Genomic DNA, 10271 nt, shown 5'->3' on the forward strand with positions numbered 1-10271 from the left:
TACAACTACGTGAAGTTTGTGGTAGGACTAGGGAAGCATCGTGTCCTTTTCCATCCAAACAGCTACTACTTTAATCCAAGCACTTCTCCTATCCTGCCTTGATTACTGTATCTACCTCCTTGCTGACCTCCCTGCCTCCTGTCTCCTCCACTCAAGGCCATACTCCACTCTGCTGCCCAGATTATTTTACTGAAAGATGTTCAGTCCATGTTTCCCCACTCTTCAAGAACCTCCAAGTGTTGCCCGTCCACCTCCGCACCGAACAAACTCCTCCTCCTTTGAAGCACTCAATCTCCTTGCCTCCTTATACTTCACCTTTCTGCTCTTCTACGACCACCCAGCCCACTCACTATGCTCCTCTGATGCCAGCCTATTCGCTGTACCTCATTCTAGTCTATCTCACCACTGACCCCTCGTCCACGTCCTGCCTCTGGCCTGGAACATGCTCCCCCACCTCCCCCCCGCAGCAAACTTCATATCTGACAGATGATTACTCTCCTTACCTTCAAAGTAATATTGAAGACACATCTCCTCCAAGAGTCCTTCTCTGACTAAGCCCTCATTTCCTTCTCTCCCACTCCCTTTTGCTTTGCCCATGCACTTGGATTTGCTCCTTTTATTCACCCTTCCCTCAGCTCCACAACACTTATGTATATGTAAGTCAATCAGTGGTATTTATTGAACACTTACTTTGTGCAGAATACTGTACTAAATGCTTGGGAGAATAGACTACCATAGAATTAGCAAAGGTATTTGCTGCCCATAACGAGCTTTACAACATCTGTCTCCCCCCACCACCAATCCAGAGTAAGCTCAATGTAGGCAACGAATGTGTCTACCAACTCGGTTATATGTTACCCTCCCAAGTGCTTAGTACAGTGCTCTACACAAAGGAAGCTCTCAATAAATACAATTGATTGATCGTGGAAAGTGCATGGGCTTCAGAATCAAATGACCTAGGCTCTAATCTTGGCTCTGGCACTTTGTCTCCTGTGTGATCTTGGGCAACTCACTTACCTTCTCTGTGACTCAGTTCCCTCATCTGCAAAATGGAGATTCAACACCTGTCCTCCCTCCAAAAAAGACTGGTAGCCTCCTGTGGGACCTGGTTATCTTGTATCTACCCCAGCACTTAGTACGGTATTTGGCACATAGTAAGCGATTAAGAAAAACTATTATCCACCTCGACATGCCCTTTGCCCACATCCTCTCTTTGTTCTGGAACTCCTTTCCCTTTCTTATACGTTTCTGACCACTCTGTTGTATTCTATTCTCCCAAGCACTTAGTACAGTGCTCTGCATTCAGTAAGCACTCTATAAATACCATTTATTGATTGGTGGACTGATATACAACAGACCACTATGCTCCACGCTTTCAAAACCCACCTAAAAATCACACTCACCCCATATAGACTGTAAGCTCATTTGGGCAGGAAATGTGTCCGTTATATTGTTATACTGTATTCTCCCAAGCACTTCCTGCCAAATCCAATGGTGTCTCTTCCATCCTAATCGTCCTCAACCTTTCAGGTGCCTTCAATATCGTCGACTACGCCCTTCCCCTGAAAACATTATCCAACTCTGGCTTCACTGGCAATATCAGCTCATGGTTCTCCTCCTATTTCTCTGGCGAATTTCTCAGTCTCTTTCATGGGCTCCTCCTCTACCCCCAAACTCCTAACTGTGGATATCCCTCAGAATTCAGTTCTGGGCCCCCTTCTATTCTTCATCTGCACCCATTCTCTTAGAGAACTCATTTGCTCCCATGGCTTTAAATACCACCTCTGTGTCTATGATACCCAAATCTACATCTCCAGCCCTGATCTCTCCCTCTTTCGGCAGTCATTCATTCATTTAATCGTGTTTATTGAGCACTTACTGTGTGCACAGCATTGTAGTAATCGCTTGGGAAGTACAGGCCGGCAACATACAGAGACGGTCCCTACCCAACAATGTCTAGAAGTCTAGAAGGTGGAGACAGACAGCAAAACAAAACATGTAGACAGGTGTCAAAATCGGCAGAACAAATAGAAGTAAAGCTAAATACACATTATTAACAAAATAAATAGAATAGTAAGTATGTACAAGTAAAATAAATGGAGTAATAAATCTGTACAAATATATACAGTTGCTGTGGGGAGGGGAAGGAGGTAGGGCAGTGGGGATGGGGAGGAGAAGAGGAAAAGGGGGGCTCAGTCTGGGAAAGCCTCTTGGAGGAGGTGAGCTCTCAGTAGGTCTTTGAAGGGAGGAAGAGACCTAGCTTGGTGGATGTGGGGAGGGAGGGCATTCCAGGCCAGGGGGATGACGTGGGCTGGGGATCGATGGCAGGACAGGCGAGAACGAGGTACAGTGAGGAGGCTAGCTGCAGAGGAGCGGAGGGTGCGGGCTGGGCTGTAGAAGGACAGAAGGAATGTGTGGTAGGAGGAGGTGAGGTGATGGAGAGCCTTGGAGGTGAGGTGATGGAGAGCCTTGAAGCCGAGAGTGAGGAGGTTTTGCTTGATGCATAGGTTGACAGGCAGCCACTGGAGATTTTTGAGGAGGGGAGTAACATGTTCAGAGCGTTTCTGCACAAAGATGATCCGGGCAGCAGCATGAAGTATAGACTGAAGAGGGAGAAACAGGAGGATGGGAGATCAGAGAGGAGGCTGATGCAGTAGTCCAGTCTAATCCTGGCTCAGCCACCTGTCTGCCATCTGCTGTGTAACTATAGGGCAAATCATTCCACCTTTTTATTACTCCGTTGCTTCATCTGCAAAGTGGGGATTCAACACATATTCTCCCTCCTACGTAGACTACGAGCCTCATTTGCGACCTGATTATCTTTTGTCTACCCCAGTGTTTCGTACAGTGCTTTGCATATAGTAAGCATTTAACAAGTGCTGTCTACTTGTTTTGTTTTGTTTGTCTCCCCCCATATAGGCTGTGAGCCCGTTGTTGGGTAGGGATTGTCTCCATCTATGGCCGAATTGTACTTTCCAAGCGCTTAGTACAGTGCTCTGCACACATTAAACACTCAATAAATACGATTGAATGAATGAATGAATGAACGATCTAGAACTAATGCATAAGTTGCATTTATTGAGCACTTACTGTGTAGAGAGCACTGTATTAAGTGCTTGGGAGAGTCCAGTGCAACAGACCTGGTAGACACACTGGTCCCCAGAGAAAGTGGAAGGGAACCGAGGAGGATGAGAAGGAGGGACAGAAAGGGAACGCTCTAGAAAAATCGAGTTTCTCTATTTCTGTTTCAACTGTTGGAATGCAGACTCCATAACCTACTTCTCACTTTTCAGTATTTCACGACCAGAAATGCCTTCTAGAAATCTATCCTCAATCCCTCCTGCTTCAGTGTCAGCTACTGACTCTTAAGCTGGCTCAGGAGGAGGCAGAATGAAAACCTTCCCTTTCTGAGCTGAAAAGAGCCCTTGGAAGATGTTCCTTTCCAGAGTAGGTATTCCAAGAGCTTAGTGTATCTTCAAGAGATCAAATTTCCTCCTCTTTTTTCACCCCTGTCCGCATCCTTCCACCTTTCTCTGGAGTCGAGGTGTTCGGAAGTGGACGCAGGACAGCAGCATCGCTCAGTGGAAAGAGCACGGACTGGGGAGTCAGAGGTCATGGGTTCTAATCCCGGTTATGCCACTTGTCAGCTGTGTGATTTTGGGCAAGTCACTTCACTTCTCTGTGCCTCAGTTACCTCATCTGTAAAATGGGGATGAAGACTGTGAGCCCCACGTGGGACAACCTGATTTCCTCGTATCTAATCCAGCGCTTAGGGCAGTGCTTGGCACATAGTAAGCGCTTAACAAATGCCATCGTTACTATTATTATCTTAGAATCGGAACGTTTTGGGGTCCAAGGACTCAAACTATTTCACTCCCAGACCTTAGTGTAGTGCTTTGCACAAAGTAAAAGTGAAATAAATGCCATTCCTACTACATCAGGATGTCACTGAAACTGCACAAGTGTGCTCGATCAATGCTACTGCTGGGTGACCTTGGGCAAGTCACTTAACCTCTCTGTGCCTCACGTACTTCATCTATAAAACGGGGATTAAGACTGTGAGCCCCACGTGGGACAGCCTGATTACCTTGTATCTACCTAAGCGTTTAGAACAGTGTTCGGCATTTAACAAATAAGCACTTAACAAATACCATTTTTATTATTGTTATTATTACTGCTACTAATGACTTCCTTTTCTCTGGTTCTCTTTCTCACTTGTTCTCTCGTGTTCCTCCTTCCTTCATACGTTTTCCTCCTTCCATCTCTTTTCCTCATGCTCGTTATCATTTTCTCTCATTCTCTTGCTATTTGTCTATCAATCTCTCCCTCTCGTTTTTCTCTCCCTCCCATTTTTTCTTGCAATTTTTATCTCTGTGTCTCTCTGTCCCCCACTCCCAATTTTTCTTTCCCTCTCCCTATCTATTCCCTTGGTCTCTCCCTCTCTTCTTTCTTTCTGTCTTGCTGTCTTACAGTTTTCTCACTCTCACTCTGTCCCACTTTTTCTCTCCCTCTCCCTTTTTCCCCTTTCTCTCACTTTTCCTCTCCCTTATGCTCTCTTTCATTCTCTCTTGCTTTTCTCTCCTTCTCACTCTCTCGTACTTTTTCTCCCTCTCACTTGCTTTCCCTCACTCTATCTCTTGCTTTTTCTCTCCTTTATGCTTGTCCCCTCACTCTCTCTCTTATTTTTCTCTTCCTCTCATTCTTTCTCCCTTTTCTCCCACTCCCTCGGTTTCCTCCCTCATTCTTCTTCTCTCCCTTTCACTCTCCCTTGCTCTCTCGTTCTTTCTCCCCCTCACGATCTTTTTCCCTCTCTCTGCCTTGGCTTTTCTCTCCTTCGTTCTCTTTCCCTCACTTTTTCCTCTTATTTTTTCTCTCCTCACACTTTCTCTCAGTCACTCCTTTTCCTCTCTCTGTATTTTCTCTCACTTTTTCCTCCCTTACACTCTCTTTCCCTCACTCTCTCACTTTTTGTCTTCCTCTCTCTTTCCTTCACTCCCTTCCTCTCACTTTTCCCTCTTTTTTTCTCTTTCCGACTCCCTTTTTCCATCACCCTGTCTCCCTGCTTCTCTAACTCTTTTTCTCTCTCTCTCACTCTCTTATTTTTTCTCTCCTCCTTCCTCTCTTCCCCTATCCCTCTTTCTCCCATCCTTTCTCCCTCCCTGACACCCTTGCTCTTCCTACAAGAACGAAGATGATTCCAAATGACTCTTCTGGGGAGGATTTTGTCTTGGTGGGTTTCTCTGCTCAGCCCCAGTTAGAGAAGATCCCCTTCGTGGTTGTCTTGATCTTCTATCTCCTAACCCTGGTGGACAACACCACCATCATTTTGGTGACCCGACTGGATCTCCATCTCTGTACACCCATGTAATTCTTCTTGTCTCACCTCTCTCTCGTGGACCTCTGCTTCACCAACAGCATCGTCCCCCAGCTTCTGTGTAACGTCCGGGAGCCCTCCAAGACCAACACCGTGATCGGGTGTGCGGTCCAACTCTACATATACCTGTTCCTGGGGTCGACGGAGTGAGTCCTTCTGGCTGCCTCAGCCATGGACCGTTATACCGCCGTCTGCTGATCCCTTCAATACTCCACTGTCATGCACATGCAACTCTGCTGGGCCGTGGTGGGCATAGCCTGGCTGAGCAGAGTGGGGGACTCCACCACTCAGGCTACTGTCATCTTCCACCTGCCCCGCCGTGGACATCGACGACTTCCCCACTTCCTCTGTGACATGCGGGCTATGCTCAAGCTGGCATTTGTGGACGTCCATACCACTGAGATCCAGTGCTTCATGGGCACTTCTGTCCTGATTCTCCTGCTCTTGAGCCTGATCACGGACTCCTATGGGTCCATCGCCCGGGCCTGGAGGAAGGCCCTGGGCTCCTGCGTGTCTCACCTCCTGGTGGTCACTCACTTCTATGGGTCCATCCCAGTGGTCTACATCTGGCCCAATAGTCCTTCTCTGGGACTTTGGACAAGTTTCTGATCCTCTTCTACACCATGGTCACCCCCACCCTCAACCTGCTCATGTACACCCTGAGGAACAAGGGCGTGAAGGGGGTAGTGAGGAGGATTCTGGGAAAAGACCAGAATTCAGAAAAGGGCTAATCAATCAATCAATCAATCAATCAATCGTATTTATTGAGCGCTTACTATGTGCAGAGCACTGTACTAAGCGCTTGGGAAGTACAAATTGGCATCACATAGAGACAGTCCCTACCCAACAGTGGGCTCACAGTCTAGAAGGGGGGAGACAGAGAACAGAACCAAACATACCAACAAAATAAAATAAGTAGGATAGAAATGTACAAGTAAAATAAATAAATAAATAAATAAATAGAGTAATAAATGTGTACAACCATATATACATATATACAGGTGCTGTGGGGAAGGGAAGGAGGTAAGACGGGGGGATGGAGAGGGGGACGAGGGGGAGAGGAAAGAAGGGGCTCAGTCCGGGAAGGCCTCCTGGAGGAGGTGAGCTCTCAGCAGGGCCTTGAAGGGAGGAAGAGAGCTAGCTTGGCGGATGGGCAGAGGGAGGGCATTCCAGGCCCGGGGGATGACGTGGGCCGGGGGTCGATGGCGGGACAGGCGAGAGCGAGGTACAGTGAGGAGATTAGTGGTGGAGGAGCGGAGGGTGCGGGCTGGGCAGTAGAAGGAGAGAAGGGAGGTGAGGTAGGAGGGGGCGAGGTGATGGAGAGCCTTGAAGCCCAGGGTGAGGAGTTTCTGCCTGATGCGCAGATTGATCGGTAGCCATTGGAGGTTTTTGAGGAACATCTTGAATTAAATTGTTCTAGAGTTCTTGAGAAGGGCGGGAAAGCTAGAAGCTGAAAAAGACAACTCTCCTCCGAAGGAAAATAGATATTTGGACAAATGTCAGATAATGAGAATAATTGTAGTATTTGTTAAGCTCTTACCTTGTGCCTAGCACTGAACTAAGTACTGGTTTAGGTACAAGATAAGCAGGTTCCACATGGGGCTCACAGTCTAAGTAAGAGGAAGAACAGGTGATGGTGGCAGTGATTTTGGATCGCCACCAAGGTCGCTGGGTGACTAAAGAATTAATCAAAACAGTATGTGACTATCAAACGTTTTAATGGTTTGTGGGTAAGACTGAAGACCAAATAGGGGGTAGCTGAGCTGCAGAGAGGTTAAGCGAGTTGAACTCAAGCAGTAAGGCAGTAAGTGGCAGAGCCAGGATTAGAACCCAGGTCCTCTGCCTTTCAGGTCCATGCTATCTCCACTAGGTCAAGCTGCTTCTCTAAAATACACCCGGGGGCACACATCCAAGGAATCCTAAGCTTTGTATCCTGAATTACACCCAGAGATGAATGTATCCGTTAATGAGACACTCTATGCTACAGAATGTGTGTTAATCAACTTTCCCACCTCCACTATGATTAATGTCTGCTTCCCCATCTAGACTGCAATCTCCTGTGGGAACAAAACGTGTCTGTTATATTGTATTCTCCCATGTGCTTAGTACAATGTTTTGCACACAGTAATCATTCAATAAATACCACTGATGGATAGATTAATGTCTGTCTCCCCCTTTGGGCTGTAAGTTCAGTGTGGGCAGGGTATATTTCTACCAAATCTGTTTTATTGTACTGTCCCAATCTCTTAGCACACAGTAAGCACTCAATAAATATCACTGATACATTGATTGACGTCTGTTTCCCCCTCTAGGCTGTGGGCTCCTTGGTAGGCAGTGGACATGTCTACCAATTCTGTTTTTTTGTACTCTCTCAAGTGCTTAATACAGTGTTCTGCACACAGAAAGCACTCAATACATATGATTAAGTGATTGCTTGATACTGATCTCAGCCCCTAAGTACTTACTGAGAAGTACTGATCCAGAGAAGCAGCGTGGCTCATTGAAAAATGCCCGGGCTTTGGAGACAGAGATCATGGCTTCAAATCCCGGCTCTGCCAATTGTCAGATGTGTGACTTTGGGCAAGTCACTTCACTTCTCTGTGCCTCAGTTACCTCATCTGTAAAATGGTAATGAAGACTGTGAGCCCCGCTGGGACAACCTGATCACCCTGTATTCTCCCCAGCTCTTAGAACAGTGCTTTGCACATAGTAAGCACTTAACAAATACCAAAACTGTTATTATCATTATTATTAATGTAAATACTCTTAATTTTCTACTATTTCCCCTTTATGCAGTCTATTTTTATGCCTGTCTTCCCCTGAAGATTCTTAGCTCATTGTGGTCAAGGAACGTGTCTACTATCTCTGTTGTATTGTACTTTCCCAAGGTATTAGTACATTGCTCTGCGCACAATATGTCCTCATTCATTCATTCATTCAATCGTATGTATTGAGCGCTTACTGTGTCCAGAGCACTGTACTAAGCGCTTGGGAAGTACAAGTTGGCAACATACACAGACCCAACATATAGAGACCTACCCAACAGCTGGCTCACAGTCTAGAAGGGGGAGACAGAAAACAAAACAAAACATATAAAAAAATAAAATAAATAGAATAAATATATACAAATAAAATAGAGTAATAAATATGTGCAAACATATTAACATATATACATGTGCTGTGGGGAGGGGAAAGAGGTAAGACGGGGGGATGGGGAGGGGGAGAAGGGGAGAAGAAGGAGGGGGCTGAGTCTGGGAAGGCCTCCTGGAGGTGAGCTCTCAATAGGGCTTTGAAGGAAGGAAGAGAGCTAGCTTGGCGGATGTGGGGAGGGAGGGCATTCCAGGCCAGGGGGAGGACGGGGGTCGAGGGTCGACGGTGGGACAAGCGAGAATGAGGCACAGTGAGGGGGTTAGCGGTAGAGGAGCAGAGGGTGTGGGCTGGGTTGTAGAAGGAAAGAAGGGAGGTGAGGTAGGAGGGGGCTAGGTGATGGTGATATCATTGATGGTTGATTGATTACAGTAAGTAAGCCCGGATGAGGTTATTATATTCCATGATTTGGTAAAAAATGTAGCTATCTAGAGGAATATCCTGGAAGTACCCGCTAGGGGTTAGACTCAATGAAAGGACAGAAAACCCCAGGATAGAGAACAGTAGGAATTCTGTTCCATTGGAGTTTCCCAAGTAATTAGTACAGTGCTCTGCACACAGTACGCGGTAAATGTATACCACTGACTCATTGATTGATTGATAGTGTCGCCTACTGGCCGTGAGATTCAGGAGACCCTTGTTCAAGTCTCCGATCTACTGTGTGACCTTAGCCAAGTCAATTTCCCTTACTGGGCCACAGTTTCTTCATCCATGAAATGGAGTTAAGATAGATTTTGTGAACCCTGTGTGAGCCAGGGTCTGTTTCCAATCTCAAAACCTTGTATATACCCCAGAGCCTAGCACACAGTAAGTGCCAGATAATTTTTTAATGATATTTGTTAAGGACTTACTATGTGTCAACACTGTCCTAAGTGTTGGTAAGTAGTAACTACTACTATTCTTATTATTAATGATGATGATGACAATAATATTGTTCATAGGACCAACCTGTTCCATTATTTCATGTGCCTTATTTAAAGGTGATTTGATTAATGGACTGAAGTTTCAATGACGGAGAGATAGCAGCTCATTTGCACACTTAGTCTGTTCCCAATCCTGAAAAAAATTGAAAAAAATTGAAATTTTGATCTCAGCCTTAACTCAATGTGGTTTTTTGAAGTAAATCTGTGAGTGGCTAGAAATGTTTCCTAGTAGGTTGACCCAAATGACTCTTGTGTGAATGGTGATTTGATAGTCATTACCTTCCGTGAGGTTTTACCATAAGAAGCAGCGTAGCCTAGTGGAATAAGCCCAGACCTCGGAGACAGAGGACCTGGGTTCTTATCTCAGCTCTGCCACTAGTCTACTGTGTGACTTTGGTTAAGTAATTTCACTTCTCTCTTCACTTCATTTCACATTGCCAAGATCCGCCCTTTCCTCTCCATCCATACCGCTACCCTGCTCGTTCAAGCTCTCATCCCATCCCGTCTGGACTACTGCATCAGCCTTCTCTCTGATCTCAAATCCTCATGTCTCTCCCCACTTTAATCCATACTTCATGCTGCTGACCGGATTGTCTTTGTCCAGAAACGCTCTGGGCATGTTACTCCCCTCCTCAAAAATCTCCAATGGCTACCAATCAATCTGCGCACCAGGCAGAAACTCCTCACCCTGGGCTTCAAGGCTCTTCATCACCTCGCCCCCTCCTACCTCACCTCCTTTCTCTCCTTGTACAGCCCACCCCTCACCCTCCGCTCCTCTGTCGCTAATCCCCTCACCGTACCTCGTTCTCGCCTGTCCCGCCATCGAC

The sequence above is a fragment of the Tachyglossus aculeatus genome, unplaced genomic scaffold (assembly GCF_015852505.1).
Source record: "Tachyglossus aculeatus isolate mTacAcu1 unplaced genomic scaffold, mTacAcu1.pri SUPER_32, whole genome shotgun sequence".
Classification (NCBI taxonomy): domain Eukaryota; kingdom Metazoa; phylum Chordata; class Mammalia; order Monotremata; family Tachyglossidae; genus Tachyglossus; species Tachyglossus aculeatus.